Raw genomic sequence first — 8431 nt, 5'->3', positions numbered from 1 at the left:
GCTACCGAACACCATATGAAACAAGAAGAAATATTGTCTCTCTCACTGGAAAGATATAAATTAGGTGCTAGTTACTGCAGACAATCTCTTGAGGATGGAGGCGTGAGTGTATTTCTCAGATCTGATCTTATATCTGATATCTGATCTGCCAGTATAAATAAAGAATTATTATTATTATTATTATTATTATTATTATTATTATTATTATTGCTCCTCCAGCTTGGGGGTTGGGCGAAGGGCTAACAACCCATCACCGTAAAAAACAGCTTGTTACGAAACCTAACAGTAAGCCTCGGAATGGGACTGATTCTCCGGCACGACCACAGCAAAGGAAAAAGATGGATTTGAGGGCTGTGGGATATGATGGTAGAGACTGGATTAATCTTGCTCAGGATAGGGACCAATGGCGGGCTTATGTGAGGGTGGCAATGAACCTCCGGGTTCCTTAAAAGCCAGTAAGTAAGTAAGTATTATTATTATTATTATTATTATTATTATTATTATTATTAATTTCAAAAATATTCATCTTTCACATTTTTGCAAAGACAGCGATTTAGAAATTTGTGCTGTTGAATTAGCAAGTGAAACATATAATTTCATTATAATATATCTATGTAGAGCACCATATGTAGACTATGAAAATTGTATCCATTTATCGGAAAAGATACTGGAATACTTACAGAAACTGAAACGTGAATGCATTATTTGCGGAGACATCGATGTCGATTGTCTAACAGAAAGCAATAGGAAAGATCAACTAAATTCATTGCTAGCATCATTCGCTTTAATTTACACAGTACATTTTCCGACCAGAATACAAGGGATTCAGGTACTGCAAAAGGCAACATATTTATCGGAAAAGAAAGAATAGGTATAGATCAAACAACCCCAATAATTAATGGTCTTTTGGATCATGATGCTCAACTCCTAAATATAAATATTAACATATCATCAAAAGATCAACTAAAGTGGGATTCAGAAATATAAATAGGGAATCATTAAATAATTCTGAAATAAATCTTAAAACTGAAACATGGAATCAGTATATAGTCAAAGTCATACGAACAGTAATTTCAACGAGTTTCATAAACATTTATAAATATTTTTGAATCCAGTTTTCCTGAAGAGTATAAAAATGCAAAAATATGCAACAATAGATGGAGATATTAAAATCTCATGCAAAACCAAGAGATCATTATACATACAGAGCAGAAATAATAATATAACAACACTATAAAAATTATTAAAAAACATTACACAAAGTGATCCAAAAAGCTAAAGAATTACACTATAATACAACAATACAAAACTCTGATAATAAAATCAAAACAATTTGGAACATAATTAATAAGGAAATTGGACGATCAAAAAGTAAAGTAACAAATTATACTCTCATATTTAACAATACAAAAACGTCAGATCCAAATGAAATTGCAAATACAGGGTGAGTAAACGTATGTTTGTAAAACGCGTGAGCGTGCTCCTGAATCAAAAATAAGAACAATTCCTTATATCAAAATTTTCCGGAAAATGCTTATTTATTGGAGAAATTAGTACTAGTGAGTTTTGTTTTCATACATAAGTACCTGAGCATATTATTGTGTTGTTTTTGTTCTGATTTTGTACCAGTGTTTGTTTACAAACAACACAGTGACAAGACAGTAGTATATTGTTTCTGTTTTGATTGGACGCGGTGGTCCAGTGCCTTGGCCACCCAGATCACACGACCTTACCCCATTAAATTTTTACCTTTGGGTTACTTCAAGGCTGTCGTCAATGCAACACCAGTGAATGATGCAGAGGAGCTATTGAAACGTGTTGAAAATGCATGCCAATTGATTCGTGATGACAACATGGTGTTTGAGAGAACTCACTAGTCGTGTGTACGTCGTGCTCAGGCATGTGTAAACATTGAGCACCTTTTGTAAACGTTAAATGAAAAGTTTCCAAACATGTACTGGTGACAACAAAAAATAATAAAAACAAGTATGGCCATTTCTCAATAAATAAGCATTTCCGTCAAATTTTCATATAGGGAATTGTTCTTATTTTGATCCAGAAGCTCGTTCACGCGTTTTCCAAATATACTTATGACTCACCCTATATATTTAACAAATATTTTCTTACAATAACTGATAACCTTAACAACCCCCAAGATAATATTACTAACAGTTAAGACTCTTTAACACAATAAAAAAAAAACAAAATTCCCAAATATTTAAATATTTCCAACACACAAACAAGAAATAATTGCTATTATTAAAAATCTAAAGTCAAGAAACTCTTCAGGTTATGATGAAATAATAAGCAAAATATAAAAGCGAGTTCACATATTATAGCTGGGACACCAAGTTATTTATGTAATTATTCAATGTTCAATGGTATATTCCCCGAGAGATTAAAATATTCAGTGGTTATTCCTATCTTCAACAAGGGAGAAACAACGTCTCCAGAAAATTACAGACCCATATCACTTCTACCAGTCTTCTTCAAAATCTTTGAAAAAGTAATGTATAAAAGATTATATCATCGTCTAGAAAGATACATTTCAGTCCCAGAACAGTTTGAATTTAGGAAAAATAAATCCAGGGAAAATGCAACATTTAGGTTAACTGACAAAATTCTGGAGCCAGTTAATAAAAAAATTACAAGTTGGAGAGATTTTCTGTTATTTATCCAAAGCATTTGACTGTATAAATCATAAAATGCTGCTAGACAAACTAGATTATTATGGAATTAAAGGCATTGCACACCAATGGTTTCACTCATATCTCATAGATAGGAAACAACGTCGAAATCAATACAACTAAGAACTCTATCTCGACATGGTGAACTATTAATAATGGAATTCCTCAAGGATCAATATTAGGTCTCCTAATTTTCTAGTGTTCTTAAATGATCTTGCTCCTCTAATAAAAGATCTCATATTATTTGCAGATAACACAAGTATAGTAATTACAGCCAATAACACCAACACATTTCAATCTTCAACTGAGAAAATTCTCCTCAAAATATGTGATTGGTTCTCAGTCAACAAATTAGTATTAAATTGTAACAGAATTAACATAATTAAATTTAAATCCTGTCCAAATTTAACCTCGCAAATTTCAAGCGCAATAATTAACAATAGGTTATAATAGAAACAACAACAACCAAATTTCTTAGCTTAAAAATCGATGTGTTAAATTGGAAAAATCATATTAGAGAAATTATCCCCAAACTAAATTAAGCATGTTTTGCTATTAGATCTATGCAATATATAGTAAATATAAATACCTTGAAAACAATATACATTGCATACTTCCACTCGGTAATGAGTTTTGGAATAATATTCTGGGGAAATTCTACAGATAGTAACAGTATATTCCTACTACAAAAATAGTAATTAGAATAATAGTAGGTGCCAAATCTAGGGAATCGTGTAGGACTATTTTCATTAATAATTATCTTTCTCGTATGTAAATTGTGAAAACTTTGTAACTAATTCAACAGTTCATAGCATAAATACGTGTCAAAAATGACTTTCAAACTCCATCGGCAAGTCTATCTATCGTGCTATCAAAAAAGTGCGTTACACGGCAGTAAAAATTTGTAATAGCCTCCCTATGGATATAAAAAATGAAACTCAAAACAAAAGATTATTTAGGGTTAAATTAAATAAGTACCTAATAAATTTCTCACGCCTTCTATTATGTAGGTGAATTCATGGCATTCAACAAAGCTTCATGAAATTGGTACTAAAACTTTGTGTTGTACTAGTAGACTATATTGTAAACCTCGTCTGTATATATTTCATCTAGGCTGTGACTATAAATTAGGACTTTACAGTAATATTAAGATTTTTTTTTTGTTTGACTTGATCCATATTCTAACTGTGAAGCAATATACCAATACCATGGAATGTTAATCAATACAATACAATACAATACAATACAATATAATACAGTACAATACAGAGGCTTCGATTTGTCAAAAAAGTAAGACGTTTTCCTGTAATCTCCTTCAGTTTCTTGTTTATATACCATTCTTTGAATCGTTTGTAATATATTTCATAATCCTTCTTGGCTTTTCTGGTAATAAATGTAATGTGGCACTATATACAGCTTTTCGAATTTTAGACAAGTTACTCAAAAACTCTTCAATTTAGATTTTTTTATTTGACCATATTTCACAATTTTCAAAATGCTTTTACATACAGCAAAAATGGTGACAATACCAATGCTTGTTGATTTTGCGTTCTTTTAATGTGGTTACTAAAAAACGCTTTCGTGCAAAAATATCTTAATTGCACTCATTATAAACTGTGACATCCTCAACATGATAAACTAAATTATTATGAACTGCGTGAAATAGTATGAGAAGCTATTTGTCGTCTTCATGGCAACCCATTTTAAAATTTATCTCTATACAAAGTGTTCATTAAGTATGGAATATTACTCATAACTTCTTAAATTCTAATTTTACAACAAAAAAAATGTTTGATACAAAAGCTGTTGGAGATAAACCATACAGTACGATAACAGTGCCCGAAAGAAGTTATTCAAGCATCCAGGGCGTAACAGAAAAGTTTATTTTTTAAATGGATCTTATTTTAAGATCTACATACTCCAAATCTCAATTAAATTTTACGTATGAATTCGTAGAAATTTTACTCATTCACCCGTTTCGTGTCTTTTAATTATTTGTTAAACTTGTTTCATGTACTTCAAACTTGAGACAAATAAGTGTGTAAAATCATGTTGAAGGAGGCCATAAAACTAAACAGAACACTATCACTAAGCAAACTTTACAACAGATGCTCAAAATGGGAACCATTCATAGCCAAACAATGTCCCAGTCCATCACGACAACCGTTCATTGTAGATATGAGATGGAACAGATCATGTAATTGTGAAAAAGACAATTTACTGTTTTCGTGATAGACAAGGACATTATTTGGCTGTGAATGTTTCTCATTTTGAACATCTGTTGTAAAGTGTGTGTGTCTAATGCCTACCCACTTCACTTGCGTGATTCGGGTTCCGCATACTGCCGATAGATGACAGGACTGTGATCCATTTTCAAGTTGCACATCTCTTCGGCGGGTCACGTTATGCATGATGTAAAGTTTATTTATTGATAGTATTTTGTTTAGTTTTATGGCTTCCTCAACATGATTTTACATACTTATTTGTCTCAAATTTGAAATCCATGAATCAAGTTTAATAAGAAGACACGAAACGAGTGAAAGGGTAAAATGTCTAAGCATTCATATGTAAAATTTAATATTGATTCGAAATATGTAAATCTTAAAATAGAGTGAAATTAAAAAAATAAAGTTTAGTGTCATACTCTGTTTGTCTGAATAACGTTTTTCGAACACTGGTATCATATTGCATGGTTAATCTCCAACAGCCTTTGTATAAAACTTTTTAAGAAGTTATGAGTACCTATTCCATATTTAATTAACACTCTGTATAATTCCCATCAATCTCCATTTAGAAGCACTTACTCTGATATTTCTTGTAAAAAAGGCAACGAAAGATCTTTTACGCACATCACACAAGATATTTATCTGTTTGAGATTATCTATATTGCTACGGTTTTTTTGTTGTTATGGAAATGATTAATATTGAGGGAATGATTGAAATTTGACCTAATACCGCTGTTATTAATAATTAGAAAGCAGATAAGAGAAATTAAGAAACTTGAGCGCGATACGAGTAGACAGAGGATTTTTCCATTCTTGGCAGAGATGTTCGTTGCTAATAGTAACCAGCATCGCATTACATAATGATTACAGCATCCCTGCAGCTGTTTTGGACGTGGTTCAAATCTAACAATAAGGACGACGATATGTTTTTGAGTAAAATAAGTGTTCGTGACACATGAAGGGATTGTTTTTAATGTAACTGCGGAGACAGATTCAACCTGGTGCGATCCGAACAGCTAAACATTTGAGACTTTATTCGAAGATAGAACAAAATAAACATTCCGCGCTTTCTCACGACCTGTAAGTAAAAACAAAGAAGTGTCGTTAAGATTACGCATTATTTTTGTCCTTACAGTATTCACATATTTCGCAAAATTCAGCTTCTAATACTGCTGCTGCTGCTACTGCTACTACTACTACTGCTGCTGCTGCTGCTGCTGCTCCTGCTGCTGCTGCTACTACTACTACTACTCTACTACTACTACTACTATTATTATTATTATTATTACATATAAAAATCATATCTTCCTGAAGTGGGAATCGAACTCTACCGCTACATCCATGTGAATAAACTACGTATTACGATGACTCCCGTTTAGACGCATTTCCAGCCAACACCGGCTGACAGCGCCAAGATTCGCTGTGACCCAGGTTTCATGCAAACAATCCCACATGTCCCTAGGTCAGTCCTCCGCACTTAGTAAGAATTACAGTATTACAGTTTATAATTTACTTTCTTTATTTATCATTTAAAAGGCCCTGCGTCGTATCTGCATGGTCTAATTCTAAGACGTCATTCTTTACCGATACACTAGCGTTGAGGAATAAGCGCTGGTTCGAGTCTTCGTGGGAGAAGAAAGTTTATCATAAATGAAGAAGAAATATGAACTTATGTGTATGTGAGCTCCAAACCCGTTGCCCACTTATCTCACTCCGATTTTCGCCATTATATATGTAGAAACATTAGAGAAATTTGAAGGACAACGCCAAAAATGGTGCATAAGTTCGTAGCGTTTTTGTCTCGCGTGTTGGTACTCCGGTTGCTATGGGTTTATTTATCGATTATCATTTTTTATTTGAAGTTCAACTGTTGTGCTCGAGTTTACATATTGAAGTTTTCATTTTTGCAGATAGTGAGTGGAGACGTGGACGCTAGAAAATGGAGTGTCAAGCGGAGAAAGTGGAACATTTCCGACATACCCTTCGTTTTGAGTTCAATAGAGAGGCGAAAACAGCGGAGGCGGCCAGAAACATTTGCGCCGTGTATGGAGACAATGCCATCGGACAGAGCACGGCAAGAAAATTGTTTTCTCGTTTTAAGGAGGGTCGTTTTGACATTAGCGACACTCCACGTTCAGGAAGACCTTCTGGGTTTGATGAAATCGTTTAAACACATTAATCCACAATGATTCGCATCAGTGTACCCGAGAACTGGCAAATGTGATGAATTGTGACCATTCCACCATTGTGCGACATTTGCATTCAATGGGCAAGGTTAAAAAATCAGGTGTATGGGTACCGCATGCTTTAAGCCAAAACTACAAAAATCAGCGAGTCGCCTCGGTAGCGCAATTGGTATAGCGCTGGCCTTCTGTGCTCGAGGTTGCAGGTTTGATCCCGGCCCAGGTCGATGGCATTTAAATGTGCTTAAATGCGACAGGCTCATGCCAGTAGATTTACTGGCATGTAAAAGAACTGCGGGACAAAATTCCGGCACACCAGCGACGCTAATATAACCTCGGCAGTTGCGAACGTCTTGAAATAAACCATAATTTTTTATGGCCATATGTGCATCTTTGCTTACTCGTCATCGATTGGCTCGTGAACAATATCGAAGTTTCCCATCCAATAGAGTTACTGGTGACGAGAAATGGCGTCTTTATGCTAACATAAGGAAAAGAAAGGAATGGTTGAGCCCGAACAAAAAAGCAACTCCCCGTATAAAGGCCAGCGCGCATCCACAGAAGATAATGGGGAACTGTGAGGGTGTGCTGTACTACAATTTCTTCCCGAGGTGTAATCATCACTGCCGACATTTATTGCCACCAACTGAGACGTCTTGCACACGCAATCCAAGAAAAACGACCAACAAGACTGCGTGAAGTAATGCTACTCGACAACAACGCCTGTCCGCACTCTACTAACCTGACATAAAACATTATCCAGGAGTTGGGTTGGGAAGTCATTCCGCACCCACTTTATTCACCTGCTTTTCAGATTTTCACCTTTTCCGCTCTCTACCGAACAACCTTCAAGGAATTTCCTTTCCTGACGAAAATGCACTCCGAGCATGGCTTGCAGACTTCAACTCAAAACTTCGCGATTTCTACAGAAGTGGAATCGAAAAACTACTCCAGCGTTGGCAGACTGTTGTAAATCGTGAAGGAGAATGTATTGTTGATGATTAACTTCTTTCTTATGTGTATCTGATATGCCTAATAAATTTATGAAAAAAAAAAAAAAACGATACGAACTTATGCACCAACCCAATAGTTACAACATGGAGAGATGGAGCACGACTGGACAACCAAAGGCAGGATCGCCAAAGATGTTAAAAGCCTGAACGAGCGGTCCGAAAATAAAGAGAAAATCTTCATTAAGGCGGTTTGTACGTAACTTTATATGGGTAGCGGAAGGAAGCAAACGCTGTGCGCATGCGGGAAACAGACAACTTTCTACCTTGTATTATACAGGGACATCATTTTATTTTTACTAACATTTCTAATATTAACCTGGCTA

Source organism: Periplaneta americana, chromosome 12, assembly GCF_040183065.1.
Source record: "Periplaneta americana isolate PAMFEO1 chromosome 12, P.americana_PAMFEO1_priV1, whole genome shotgun sequence".
Lineage (NCBI taxonomy): Eukaryota > Metazoa > Arthropoda > Insecta > Blattodea > Blattidae > Periplaneta > Periplaneta americana.
This window is presented reverse-complemented; position numbering follows the sequence as displayed.